Below are 15,861 nucleotides of genomic sequence, written 5' to 3'. Positions count from 1 at the left end.
GAATTTTTTTTTTTTAAGTCAAAGCTGTTGAAGGAGTGGAAAAATTCACATAGACATTACTATCTTAAAGTTTCATTTCTTTTTTTTTTTTTTTATTGTTCATACACAGTATTGTCTGTTTGGGCTTTAAATACAGGATGAGCATATATTATTTACCATATTACAAACTGTTGTGAAAAGAAAAATACACCAGATAAAGAAAGATGATTCGTTTTATTTGGAAAAACAACCAAAAAAAAAAAAAAATTAAATAATAACTGCTAGATGGTACGGCTGAAAAATCCCAAACTCAAAATGGCTTTGCTGCAATGAAATAGTGTATGGCACGGTATTGGGACTTTAAATCTGTTATTAAGATGCAAACACATTGGTTGGAATTATCAATTGTTTGAATAGTTTCAAGAAATAGAGTTCTATACTAGAAAAAGGTGGCATTAAAATTAAGAAACATCCTGTACAGCCTCTGCAGTTTAAGCTAGATAGATCATACAGGGCTTAGAAAGATTATGCAACATTCTCATGGAGTTCCATGCCAAAGCACCATTGCTGTTCTATAGCTTATAACAGCAATGGTATATAGCTTATAACTCACTTTAGATGGACTATTCTCAGTATCAATCACTATCTTAATTGAGGGTTCCATGCCATGCCAATACTTCCAGATTTGTTGATTATCAACTCATTAAAATGTCTTCATCGTGACTGGGGGCTACTGTTATTCAGACTGTACAGAATTGGCAGTTTGTTGGCTACACTGATCTAATAGTTAATAACATTGCCTTCAGAACAGCCTTGAATCATTGTGGTACTGACATTGTTCCACAGGGGATCTGATTACTGAGCAGGTCAGTGAGGCATGGTAAAGTTGCTTGTTCCTGGAAACAATTTCTGTACAATATTGCCATGAATTTTGACATATTATCCTGCTTTGAAGGAACCAGCTGGATAAACTGTGAGCATGGATGGAGGTGCCTGGTTGACAATGTTCAAATAGGCTGTCATTCAGATGGTAATTAGCTGCTATCAGAGAATGTAATCTGCAGCATGGTACAACTGGAGCTGGGATTAGTCAGGCCAGGCTATGTTTTTACACCTTTAGGTGTTTGCATTCATGTGCCAGCTATACCTGTAGCTCCTTTTTTGGCTAATAGGTGTGGAGCCAGGTGAGGTTGTCTATTACTATAATCCATCCATGAATAGAATTCAACACATTCTGCATATGCTACTTTGCACACCACCATATTCTTTTTGGCCTCTCACATCAATTGGCTGTACCTAGTCATAGGACTGCTATTTGCTGGATGCTGCTTGAGTCCAGCCAGAAGCAATTCTGTGGTTGGTTTCTGATTTTTAGACCATTCTAAGTGTGCTGTACGACATGAATGCCCCACTGTGTGGTAGTGTCCATGAACCACTGTCATACTCAGTTGCATAGGTCATGCTTATGGTTTTCCTCTTGCTGAATTGTGCACATGCATTCTTGGTATCTAGCCACTTTTCTTGTGGTGTCTGTTATGGATGTTGCTCTCTTTCATGGATGAGTTAGAGTAAGTCACTTGTGATTAGTAGTGATAACGACACAAGATGAGGGATGGGCTGTGATTTTGATGACTGTTATGAAAAATTGTGTACACAGTGAAATTGTTAAATTCTGAATCTTAAAGGGAGAAAGTTTATATAACATACAGATTGAATAGCAGTGGCAATCATTCTATTAGTGGTAAACAAATTGATTATGAATGGACTGTACAAATGAATGATTAACATTAGGAAATATGCTGCTTTGGGAAACTACACTAAAGTTTCCAATTCATGTATATTATTTATGATAACTGAAGTACTAAGTATGGAACAAGAGGTAATTCTTAGTTATTGCATTTTTTGTAAAGTTGTGTAAATAATCACACATTCAAAACTTTGGGTTTCAATGTGTGATTAATGAGGTTTTTCTCTATATTGTTAAATTCTGTTAATTATTGCGTTTTTAAAAATGTGCAGAGTTGTTTATTTTGTACTGAAATATGATTATAGCTATCTAGTTTAACTGCATTGGTAAATATAGTTGAAAGAGTTATTAGACTACTAGTACCCCCTTTTACCCAGTTTTAAAATCTGAACACATTGAACTGAACTAGTTTGAATAGGTTTACTGATGGACAGAAGGCATGGTTAAATCAGTTTGTGTGAGAACTCGACTTGGAATTTCTCCCCCCTCCCCCCAACACAAACATGTGCAAAAACATTTTGGTAGAGGGAGTTTGTTCAAAAAAACATGTGAACTTTATTTTTATTAAATTAACACTTCTAATCCATATCATTAGTGGCTGGCTAATTTTATTTTTTCTTAGTGCAAATCTTTTATGAAAGAAGATGGTTATACTGCTTATATTCGTCTTCCTGCATTGGTTGAAGGATGAAAGGGATGGAAAGAAAAATTGTTAATACAAATGGCTATACATGTATACAAATGAGCTTTGGTATCATTTACAGTTCTTAAATTGATTGGTAAGTGGAAAAGGGAATGAATTTCTATGTTAAGATTAAGAAACTGCAAATCTAGTATTACCACATGGAAACTTAAAACATACTGACAAAAAATGGTTAAACTTAAAAATGCTGTTGTTCTGGGTGGCCACAATTAAAATATTCCCCTTTAGAGGTACCTGGAGTACAAGGAAATGCAACCATACTTGGCAGTATGTTAATGAGAGGATTTATCAGAGGATTACATAAATCAAAATTCCAAAAATCACCTAGGGGACGAAGTTTTGCTGTGAGAAATCAATGTGTTTATTAATCTGTATGTGTTGCAAATCGGAATGCTTTAGTTTTGGTACAGTAACGTCACTGTATTGCTTCAAGTTTTTGTGCAGCATCATTATCAACAACGCTTGGCATTAACTCTTGAAGCACATTGGCAATACATTAACAGTAAGGTACCTCCTGTTCTGAGTGATGATACTGGATTTGTAAATCAGAATTGGATGTGTGCCTCTGTGGTGGCTATTGTGGTCTTTCAGTACCTCTATCCTTGTAGTGGTATGGTTAGCTGCAGATTTGCACCCCTAATGTGCGGTGTGGCATATTAGGGGGTGATGTTTCTTTCATACTATGATGCCATCCTTCAGGGCTGCCTAGTCAGGAATGTTGCCATATTAACCATTGGCCTTCATTAGTCCCAGAGCCAAAAGTTGAAAAAGGTGACCAAACCATTGGAAATGAGTGGCTGATGTTACCTTCAATGGTAAAATGCTGTGCCGATCTCCCAATATGTGGATGTAAATGTGCACAAGCCTTGCATAGAAACTGTTGTTTCCAGTCATTGCTTCTTTTGCGCTTGTGGAGTGACACAGTAAGTTTTTTTTTTTTTTTTTTTTCTTTTTTCCATAAAGGATGGATTAGTAATGAAGACAACCATGGAACTGCATCATACATTGTTCTTTGCATGTAAGGGGATTACACAGAGGAACTCTTTGGCCTTGAATCCTGCAGTTGAGCACCATTAAATAGATAGGGTCTGGTCTCTCCAGAAGATTCTCATGGCCACTCTGCCAACCTTCATTCATGCCAAAAAGTTAATATAGGTTGAGTTTACCCCCCCCCCCCCAATCAACCTCTCCTCGGTTTTGAGTGGTTTGCATCCCTCATTTTTTTTTTTTTTTTCATCCTGAATTTCCTCAAACTTTGTGGCCATTTTCCAACACCACATGGTGTTATTGGACCTCTTTTCTGGGGTGAAAACTTGGAATTCTGAATTACCGCTGCTGTATTGCTTATTCTGGGAGTAGGGCTTTACAATCAAATCACATGCCTATTAAACTGAATGTATTGTGGTCCTAACCCCCCCCCCCCCCCATTTGATTGGGTTTGTCTTCTCTTCATCCCATACCACAACAGATCCTTTGACTTGGATGGAGACAATAAATTAGTTCAGTGACCAAAGCCGTAGTGTCCTATTTGCATAAGAATTATTTTTATTATGCAAGATTTATTCAGAATTGTCATTTATTAAAGAATCGTGACAAGGTTTAAAATATGCAATTTTTGATGTTGGTATAGTATGTGCCATGATAATGAATGAATTGATAGAAGAAGAAAACAAAACAGTTACATGAAAGAATGAAAAGGTTTTATATAGCATCTTAAATCTGTGCTGGTGGTTGTTATTTGGTTTTTAGGAGCATTAGCAACTAAGGCTATATTGCTCTGGGGACATGCAGTAGTCATTCCCTTACCTTTCCGCATCCTCTGTATTTGGTGGTCACGGGCTGCAGAACCCCTGTATAATCAAGAAGTGTGTGTGTGTGTGTGTGTGCTATGCACTGCTGCTCCTGGCTACGGAGGTGCCATCTGTGTTGGTGAAGTGAGCTTAACTGCAAATTTGACTGGTCATATATAAAAGGTGACTGCTTTAAACTGATATAAAGCTTTCGTAATCAGCGTAAAATATACATGATTGGGCAGTGATTCATATCTATTACATTTAGAACAGGGTTGTGGGGAACATTAGAGGTTTCTTTCTGCTTAATTGCAGATCCTGGGGTGGTGTTTTTCTTCCATACTGAAGTTCACTACTGGTGAAAGTGTGAATAAGATTAAAAAATGTTTGCTTAGCTGCTAACTTTTGATTTTGAAAAAAAACAAACAAACTGGATTTCAGCATTTATAAGCAGGAGGGTTAAAAGGCAGGAATGCTTCTCAAAAAAAAAAAAAAAAAGATTTTTCTGGAGGGAAAAGCAGATTTTAAAATCCACACTGCAAATTGAATTTCACTGGCAAATATACATTTTATATTAAAATGCAGCCATAGGATTGTTTACCAGTAGTTCTATATGCTTTTAAACTTTAGCTTACCTGGCACTTTCCTGTGTCTGTATTGCTGTCTGGATATTTTATTAGACATCAACTGTGATTGCAATTGCTCAGACTTTGCTCTCTTCAGAAACAGAGTCAAGGTTTTGTTTCTGACTTGGCTGTCAGAAGCATTTTCAAAGCTGCAGTAGAACAAGATCTGAATCCACTTTTTTTTTCTCTCCTTGCAGTGAGGATTTATTAAAATTCCAAGGATGACTTAGAATAGCCTGTTGTATGTGCTACATTTACCCTGCATTCAAATGCAACCATTATCTCCTGTTTTAGACTTTCCACAACCTTGGCAATAGAAATGCCTATGACTAAGACTAAACCACCTGGTTTAGCCTTTATAGTAATGAGTTTCCAAAATGCCACTGGAAGATTTTGAAGCTGTTTGAAAAATAAATTCGCATGTAACATTTTTCAACACGTCTAGGAGTAATGACCTCAGTACATGTGAGGATCGTGTTCAGATTTTGAGATGTTAGCAAAACATTTGAGGGAAACAGAAATCACTTGATTCAAGCCAGAAGAAAGTAACCTGAACAGATGTACATGTCTGGACATGATAATATGTCCAGAATTATGAGCTTGCTTGGTCTCTTTAGGATGACATTTGCTAAAATTTTGTGATTCAGAGGTCCTTTTTCTTCAGTTCATTATTTTGTGTTGTTTCAAACTTTTGAATCATGAACTGGACTTGAACATGAGTCTGTGCCACACACTAGTGATCTCTTGTTTTACTTTTCAATTTTGTATCATTTACCTTGGGTTTGATGCTAACCAAATGGCATGCTACTCCAGGATTTACTTGTGAACCTAAATGTTACCTGTCAGACAGTACAGTAAACCCCCGCTATTCGCGGGGGTTACGTTCCTGAGAAATGTCGCGAATACCGAAAACGCTAATACTGAGTTATTGCTCCCATAGTAATAAAGGGGTTCCGTTCCAAAGTATGAAATATATAAGAAAAACTAGTCTAAAATTTTGTCTATATGTATTATATGTACCTTCATAATATGACTATGTACATAGACAGTACATAGTGAAATGCAAGCATATGGCATCGAAATGAAAATAAGAAACAATTTAATATTAAATGTAATATTTATTAGAAATTTCAAACCAGCGCCTTTGCTAGCAAAAAAACTTATCCTGCCATTGCTATCACCAGTTTCGCTAAAGTGTTGATAAAGGAGTTTTGCCTTTTCACGAATGATGAGTGAACTTAACAGAATTTTATTTTGAGTTCAGTCTTCTATCCACAGATTTCAAGCTTTTTCCATTTTTTTTTCTAATTTAACATCACGAGTTACAGAGCAAATTTTTGAAGCAATTAGCGCGTTTTCACGGACACTACGGCGGATTTTTTCTTCCGATTTTTGGATTGATCGTACCGTTGACTCATTGATTTTATAATGTTTTGCCACTGAAGAGAGACACTTTCACCATTAGAAATTTTATCTAATAACTCAATTTTATTCGCTAATGTCATCACCTTCTTTGCTATTTTCACATTTTTCTTGTTATTCGTAGCCATATTTTTGTAGGGGTTAGAAAGAACTTGTCCACAATAAAGTCATTTCCTTCCGTTAAAAAACTCGAAAAGGTTTGTTTTACACTGCAAAATGGTAGATTTGTCATTTTTGTAAGCATATCAATTTATAAATTGATAATGGCTGCAGTTTACCTTTTACTGAAAAAATATTGCGCATCAAGGGAAAAAAATAAACGCAAAGATAAAAAAAAATGATAAGATCAATTTATAAGCATATAAATTAAAAGCAAACAACGAAACCTTGCATGGCAAGCGTATAACACATACCGAACACGGATTAACGAGAAACATCCACGCTCGCGATTTTGTCAACTATCTCCCCCCACCCACTGAGCGCTGTTTTGACCGGCAAAGATAATTTTAGCCACGCTCATGTTTTTTTATGGCGGAAAATATTCATGGCGCTTTAAAATTCACATTTTTTTTAGGTATCATTTTATATTAAATCGGCGATCGCGAATACAGATACCGCGAATAGCGGGGGTTTACTGTAGTCTGTTACCCAACTCTCATGCATTGTGCCATTTTATTTTTGATTGCACTCAAATTTGCACCCATAATAATTCCCACTCTACACATCATTGACCCATTTGAACCATTTCTTCTAGTGTTTGAACTGCCATCTATTTTGCGCAAATCAACCCCCTGTCCCAAACAGTCTTTCAGGTGACTGCTTTTTAGCTTTACCAACTGTGTACATACATAAACAACGTAAGTGGTCTGTCTGTTGGACTTTTATTTTTAAATGTATGGTATTGTAGGGCTGCAAGAATCATATGCCTTTTTAAAATGTGCTGTTCCACCTAAACAGTATGAAACATTTTATACTTGTTAGGTGTGCTAAAACTATGACTAAAAGCTTGTGAAGTGTAATAAATACTAAATATTGAACCAGTCCTGTTTAATCAAAATTAAGTATACAAAAAACTAACATATCATTTAATATACTTAACTAAAAAAAAACTTGGTATATATCTGTTGATTTGCTGAGAAATTAAAGTTCTGTTCAGTGCAGCTTTGTGTCTTGAAATGTATCTGTCAGGCAAAAATGACTTGTATACATATCAGTGCCAGGACATTAATCCATTGATATCATTTCATTTTTTTTTTTTTTTTTTTTTTTTTCAACTCTACTGAATAAAAGATGTTCTCATCCCAAGGTGATAATTTTGCTATTGAATTTTGGATTTTTATAAAAGCTTGTGTTTGTCTTAAGAAACGAGGGAAGTCCTTATAGAGTAGGCTTGATCTCAGGTTGTGATATTTTTCACTGCCTGATATTGGGTTATTAGAACTAACACTTTTAATATTGAAATGTATAGCACAATGCAAACATACTGTTACATCTGTTTTGAACATGATTGCCATTTTATCTGAAGGTGGGTGGTAGCACTTTAATCATTGCAGCATCATGATTTTGTGTTGTTTAATATCTTAGAAATAAATTAAATAAATTTCCTTATTCAAGCATTTATTCTCCGTAAGTTGAGATGCATTCTTTTTTAATAGGTCATCACAAAATTATATTTTGCTCAACTTGAAAACCAAAGGAGTGGTATAGCTTTTGAAGTTTGAATATATCATGAACCCAATTACTATATTGTCAGTATGCTGTTTCTGCAAAATGTAGGCCAATTCAAAATTTTAAAATGAATATGAAAAATCCATCTGTCATTCATATAGATCATATTTGTCTAATTACATTGTTTTTGTTTCCAGATGGTACTAATTATTGCATCATTTTGTAAGGGGCACTTAGAACAGCTATCTACCTTCATATGAAACAACAGGTTTAAAGTATTTACACTTCTATAGACTTGGCATTATGCCCTAAAAGCCTGGTGCAGCTATTTTTAAGAAGTGATCACCCTTTTTTGATTGTACTTACTGAATGTTGAATGGGGTATTTTAAAGATAAATGTATCAGTATTAACTTAAATAATAATAAATTAATAATAATAAAAAGCAATCAAGCTAAATAAATAAATTCATAGGCTGAAAGGACAGAATTCGTGAGATACCTGGTTCCTGGACAACGTGGTGCTTTCACCCCTCTTGCTAGTGGATGGATCCACCACTTGACAGTTATATAGGTATACTGCATTCATGTAGATGGAAAATTCGATGTCAGAATGGATAAATATGAGTTAACAGACTTCGAAAGAGGGATGATAGTGGGTTCCTGACGCATGGGTCACTCTGTAGTGGAGGTGGTACAGAAATTGCACTATCCCATTCAACAGTATCATGAGTATCAGGAACACGCCATTTCTGGAATAACATCTCATCGTGGACAGTGCTGTGGGTGGGGAAAGGTAGTGGGTGAGCGTGGCCACCAACATCTGTCTTGCATTGTTTCAGCCAACTGGGAGAGCAACAGTGGCACAAGTCACCGGCGACTCTAATGAGAGATGCCAGAAACATCTCCACCAAGACCATCAGGTATTCATTAGCCGCAATAGGTTATGTGAACCGCTGACCCACCAAGTCCCATTGCTAACACCTCGACACAGGATTTTATGCTTTAAGTGAGTGAAAGAACATCGGTGCTTGACCTTGAATTATTGGAGATGTCTCCTTGTCCATTGAGTCCTGTTTCCAGTTATTTCGAGTGGACAAGAGGGTGCGTATCTGGCAGAAACTTCACAAAGCTATGTACCCATCATGTCAACAAAACTGCTCAGGCAGGTGGATAATCGGTAATGGTTTGGGCATGTTCAACTGGCACACGTTGGGACCTCTGGTACATCTAGACCAGGGGTCCCCAAACTATGGGCCGGATCCGGCCCGTGGGTATTTCAATTAGATCGTAAAAATTAATGTTTATATTAGATCATAACAAAATTTATGAAAAAGTACATTTTACGGATTATTTTAACATTCGTCGGTTGATTAATAGTGTTGACTCCTTTTTGTCGTCAGCTTAGTCTTGTTATTTCCACTCAAAGCTATTCTTTGAAACATTGTTAAAATCCATTAATCGTGACCCTGTCATTAAATAGCAATAGGCATTAGAGACAATAATTAGGGATTTCCTAATCCCTTGCCAGCCCGCACACCAAACCTGATGACCAGAGTGTGCGCAAAGGGCACCCTAGGCTCCACTACACAAGAATCCCAGATCCAGGATAGAACCTGGCACCACCAGCATGGTCTGATGATTGGTATCAGTAAGATCCTGAACCTGCTTGTACGTGAACCCTGATGGATAGAGCATGGGAGCAAAGGTCACCCTGCCTTCTACTATACAAGAACCCTGGATCCAAGATAAAAACACAACACCATCCTCTTGGTTAATGGAGTTGATCCTTCTGCTATAAATTAACTGCTGGCAGCCTGTATGCACATAAAGTTTTAGTAGCATCGGCAAGAGGAGGCTGTCGGCAGGTATGAATTTAATCTCTTTGTATTACCTTAGATTTCCTGTTTTCTATTGTAACAACAATTCAAAGCTTAATACTTTACAATCACAATTTGTGAATTGTAATATTGGTAATTGTAACTGTAATATCCTAAAATATTCAAATTTGTAGCCCTCTGTTCTCCCCACACATGGCCGGATGATGATGAGTATCGGTAAGATACCCAAAATGTCACCTTATTAAACTATATTATAATTAATAATATAGTTTTATATTATAATAATTAGTTTATTAGGCACTAACCAACAGCCTAATAAACAGCACTGCTCAATGATACTTGCACATGTCTTATTTGCAATAAAGCCTTGAACACTGACAAGGCTTTATTTGCAATAAAGCCTTGTCAGTGTTCAAGGAATATAATGTGAAACATCACTACACCACAAAACATGCCTCAAATTACGATAAATTTCAAGGAGCTTTGTGGCAGAAAAAACTCCAAGAACTAACCCAAACTTTTCAAAGTCAACAACAGAAAATTAGAACTTTTACTCATCAAAATTTATCTGCAATTAGAACTAGTTTTTGAGCCTCCCAAATTATTGCCGAAGAAGGAAGGGCCTTTACGGATGGAGAATTTGTTTGGTAATTGCAGAAGGCGTATGTCTGAGAAAGTGGAATTTTGCGCTTGTAAGTTTATCTTCAACTGCAATGAGAAGAATTGAAGATTTAGGAGCCAATGTTCAAAATCAACTCGTAGAAAGGGTTAGTGTATTCACACATTTTTCAATAGCAATTGATGAGAGTTGAAGATATAAGCCATACAGTTCAATTACTAATTTATATCTAGATTTTAAATCAAAATTTTGCATAACTGAAGAGCTAGTTGCATTAAAAAGCTTGAAGTATACAACAGGTGAAAATATATTTTTGAGTCTGTCAGAAGCAATTGACGGCCTCAAATTGAATTGGGATTTGCTATCGGCGGTTATGACAGATGCCGCTAAAAATATGGTGAGTTCTAAAATTGGGTTCATAGGTCAGCTTCATAAATATCCTGAGAGTAAAAAGATTACGAAACCAATGCCATTTCATTGTATATAGTTCACCAGTAGTCTTTGTGCAGAAAATTTTTCGGCATAGATTTAGTCATGTCAACTGTTAATATCAACAGTAAATTTTATTCACAAGATTGGTCTGAATTGTCGGCAGTTCAAAAGTTTTCTTGAAACTATTAAGGCTGAATATGGTGATTTGTTGTACCACGCTAAAATACAATGGTTGAGTCGCGGTAACATGTTGAAGCGATTTTTTGAACTGAGGATCGAAATAGACCTGTTTATGAATGAAAAATTGAAACATGTTATGGAACTGTTAGATCTCAAATGGTTGTGGAACCTTGCCTTTTTAACAGATATATGTGAACACCCAAATTTTCTTAATATGAAACTACTACGAAACAAACTTGTAAATGAATTGTATTATAATGTCAAAGCATTTGAAACAAAACTGGACTTATCTAAAGTCAACTACTTTAGAATAATTTTTCATTTTCCATATTGAGATAATTATCTAAAAATATGACTAGTTGAAAATTTTGTTCAAACATTAGTTTGTTGCAGGAAAATTTTGTGGCTGGATTTTTCTGATTTTAAAAATAATTCAAAGGTGTTTGAACTTTTTCAAAATCAGTTTGACAGACCTGTCAAAGATGATGAGAATTTACAATTAGAGTTGGTAGATCTTCAATCTAATCATGCACTGAATACAATATTTAAAAATGAAAATCTAATTCAATTTTATTCAACATCATCAGATTATCCAAAAGTTAAAAATTTTGCAAGAAAGGTTATGTCAATTTTCAGAAGTACATGTATATGTGAGCAGACCTTTTCAAAAATGAAATACAGTATGTAAAATGAAAAATACAATCATATCTAACTGACCCGATATTACGAAACTTATTTGCACACTACAACTACATTCATCGCATTTATTATAATTTTGTTGTATACTCTGTATTTTTGTGATTAGTACAATAAATAAGTAATCATTAAAATTTGATATGAACAAATTGGTATATTTTTGAATATGTAGATATGTAGGTAGGTATTTTTTAAAAAAAAAAAAATTTCTCTGCATAACATTAAAATTATGCAGAGAATGTAGTTTTCAGTAATTAGGAATTTTCTCTGGCACGCCAAAAATGGGTGTGGCCTGCATCTCTGAACGTGTCCCGCCTTGCAGAACATATGCATTCCTTCATGGTCATCGAGCACCCACAAGGCAATGGACTCTTCCTGCAGGACAGTGTGCCTCCCCAAAGAGCAGTGGTAACTAGAACATGGTTCAAAGAGCATTCCACAGATTTTACCACCATGGAATGGCCTCCCTGTTCATCAGACATGAACCCTGTGGAGCATCTTCAGGATGCTGTGAAAAGATCCGTTCGAGCTTTGGATTCTCCACCCAGGAATGCGATGGAATTGGACAGCAGTGCAGCAAGCATGGATGGAAATACCTGTGGAATGCTTTTGTGAACTAGTGAATTCAATGCCTCGCTGTGTGGCTGCCCTTTTCCGAGCAAAAGGTTGATCTGATCTACCCGTTACTAGGTAGGTATCCCATGGTTTCTGTCCACTCTGTGGACATGCCTGATGCTAGCATGTACAACCTAGCACTGCGTGTACAGTACATACTTCCATGGGAGGAGTAATTATCCTTTACCAGTGGAATAGCCCATGCATTTAAATTAAAGTACCATATTTGATGGCACATGAGATGCATGGGCATATAGCATGCACCCCCATTTTAGAAAGGAGAAAAAAGTTTTAGTATATTTAGGCATTTAATATTTATTCTAATGTGTATAGTAGAAAAAAGCTCATCCTCAATGTGATCAGAACAGCAAGAAAAATACTAATACTGTATAATAATACATTCAGTTATTATTGTTAATATACCAATACAGCAATTTAAAAAAGAAATTAAAGAATCTTAGCTACATTGGAAAATATTTTATATAAAGAAAGCTACCACTAGAATTGAATATGAACAAAAAGACAGTGAGGAAATAGTAAAAAAAACATTACTGTTCTGCAAATGATAAGTTCGGTCATTTTGAAAACTGAAAAAATCAATGCCTTCAAATCCCAAAAACTCTTCCTCGCTAGTGTTGGTATCACTGTCTTCAAATAATGCAGTGCCATCAAGTGTATTAATTCCAGTTTTCTCGAAAGACTTTATAATTATTTTACCACTTATATTTCTCTCTAAGATTCCTTAATCCGTTCACACACTTGTGCAGTGGTGGGCCTCTTCATTCTTCCTATGGGTGTGAGGTCATGATCGGGTTCTCCCATCCATATGTTCCACTGTTCTCTCATATTTTGCTTAAATGGTTTGTTTATGGACACATTCAAAGGCTGCAATTGGTTGTCAGTCCACCAAGAATGAAACTACTTATGTATTCAATTCCCTCACCCTCTTTTTAATGACTTCAGTTCTGTGGGCTCTGAACTGGTCCCAAATGAGAAGAGATGGTTTCTTTAAGAGACCACCAGGACCACCATTTATTACATGAGAAAATTTCTTTGATTACATGTTCATATTTTCCACTATCCTGGAAAAGCTACTGCAATTTTCAGATGTTTGAAAAAGTTTTCCCTCTAGTATAGAGCTAAGATGAAGCTTCGTGCAAAATTTCATTGAATTTGGGCCAGTCGAAGATAAATTAAACTGGAATAAATTTTCATAACACTTTTCACATGACGGCTTTTCGTTACAAAGTTTTGGAATAATGCCAGTAAAAAATGTTTTTAACATCAGGAATGTTGGTAGTTTGTGCCATCAGAACAGCAGGCCAAAACTGCTATACTATTAACACAGTTCTTTATTTTATTTCAATCATCCACAATGATTACAATTCATTGTCGTGATTATAGTCACTTCACGCACAATAAAAGTACACTACCATACACAGAGACACACTCAACATCGTGAAAGACCACACAGAACTAACTGGGCTGCTGTTTGTGCCACCTTTCAAAGTATCGGCAAACAATTGAGAAACCTGGAGAAGAATCTTGAAGCTTCCATTGCCTTCTAAGGCCTTTCCTGTGTTCCCTGAATTTCGAAATTTCTTGGAACTAATTCTAAACAACTCTGCAAGTCCAAAAGTACCCTAGGGTGTCCCGTTATTCTTCAGAAACGAAAATATTCTGGCCGAACAGCAAAATACAACCTGCTCAATGCCTATGAGGTGAAGGGAGGGGCCTCACTTCTGCACATAGGGCACAGGATGATTTTTCTATCCCCCCTGGGGGGAAGGTGCATCTTATATGCCGTCAAATTTGGATTTTATTATTTTTAATAAAATAAGTGAATCCTTTCTGGGAGTTTTATGCACCTGGCAGGTACACCAGAAGAATAATTCCATTATTGCTAATAATGAATTTATTCTTTTGATGTTTGTAATTCTCTCTATAATACCCTGTTTTGGAGATGAAAGTGTTAAATACGATTATCCTTGTTAGTCTATATATTGCCTTTCCCAGAGATACTATGCTTCTTTGTGTTCCTGCATATTGCAGCTAAACACATTAAATGGGTGTGGGATGACCAAGCTATCAGAAGAAGCACAACTTTTAAGTGCAAAGTAAGAAAAGAAAACTTGTGGCTATCCATATTTCACCTATGCTCTTATAATGGGGGAATGGATTATGAATTAGGTTGAAACAGAAACAAAGAAAAGATAAATGACTGGCAATGAAGCACCCATAATAATTCAAAATGTGGTGCATCAAGTAGCATTTTGATCACTGTTTTATAGAATGTACTGCATAGAATGGCTTTAAAAAGTAAGTACTTCATTTTGCTGTAGAACTGAAATGGCAATAAAGAGAAACAAAAATATATATTTAGGAAAAGAAAACACTTAGAAAGCAAGGGCCGTTGAACTTTTATTAGCAAAAAAGTATACAATTTGCTGGTTTAGGAAATAGTACAAAATGCCTAAACTAAATGAAATTTCATGCTCTTTATTTTTTGGTTTACTTATATAACTCACTGTGTAGATGATCAGTTATGTTTTTACTGTTGAGATTCTTGCTTTATTTCTGGTTCTTAATGATGTATCCAAGTGTCTACCCATCCACTAGTCTAGATATAAAACTTATGGAGCTTCTTTAAAAATGTTTGATTTTCCTGTTGAAGCTGCCAACGTATTTGAAACCCAGTGAGAACTAAACTTTGACAAAATAGTTGAAGTTGTCAAAGTTGTGCTTCTCTAACTGAAGTATACACAAAATACTTGATTGTAATATTGCAATTTTCATATCCATCTCTGTGCTGTTGTCATCATCAATTCCATGTTTGCATGTTTCTCGAGTTGCCCGAATAATCGGTAAATTTATCTTCATTCAATCTTCCAGTTAACTCCTTCACTTACGTTTACTCAAAAACTTTTCAACACTGGATCACTGACTGTATGTGTTAATCAGCTTCGCGTAAAATTTTTAGTCTTACATGAGAAACATAACTGCTCTGTAGTTGTTGCTCATGCCCATTGTTTCAGTATCTACAACAAAAGGTGTTTATTTTTATTTAAAAGAAAAATTAGTAAATACCTTTTAATTAATAAATTGATAGACACCTTTTGTTATTTTTATTTAAAAGAAAAATTAAAAATTGACATTTGAAACAAACTCCATTCATTAATAAAATAGCTGTTGTTGTTGTCGTCGTTATTTGGTTTTTAGGAGCATTAGCAACTAAGGCCATATTGCTCCGTAAATATGTGGTGGTCATTCCCTGACCTTTCCGCATTCTCCATATTTGGTGGTGACGGGATCAAACCCCGGTCTAATCAAGAAGCGTGTGCTACGCACTGCTGCTCCTGCCCACCTGGCTACGGAGGCACCAATAAAATAGCAAAATTAAAGATTATGTGATTACATCTTCATAGTTTAAGTGCCCACTTTTATTATGGTTACTTTGGTTTGCTATAATTGCACCTCCATAGCCAGGTGGGAAGGAGCAGCAGCGCGTAACACACGCTTCTTGATTAGATCAGGGTTTGATCCCGT

General features: G+C 35.8%; 1 protein-coding gene across 4 annotated transcripts in view; it reads left to right on the top strand.

The window, feature by feature from the left end:
• The window catches only part of LOC150079461 (transformer-2 protein homolog beta-like), a 168,595-nt gene that overhangs the window by 133,662 nt on the left and 19,072 nt on the right, over window positions 1–15,861 (top strand). The window contains exon 9 of one of the 4 annotated variants that reach the window (XR_016547589.1): window positions 2,349–2,505. The exons of 2 other annotated variants lie outside the window; for them this stretch is intronic. The gene's annotated coding sequence lies outside the window, so the exon portion shown is untranslated. Of the gene's footprint in view, window positions 1–2,348; window positions 2,506–15,861 lie in introns of those variants that run through there. One more of the 4 variants, XR_016547590.1, reaches the window with a different exon arrangement.

Source organism: Mastigoproctus giganteus, chromosome 10, assembly GCF_048544385.1.
Source record: "Mastigoproctus giganteus isolate SK-2022 chromosome 10, ASM4854438v1, whole genome shotgun sequence".
Taxonomy (NCBI): domain Eukaryota; kingdom Metazoa; phylum Arthropoda; class Arachnida; order Uropygi; family Thelyphonidae; genus Mastigoproctus; species Mastigoproctus giganteus.
The sequence above is the reverse complement of the archived record's forward strand: the minus strand, read 5'-3'. Positions and strand labels throughout refer to the sequence as shown.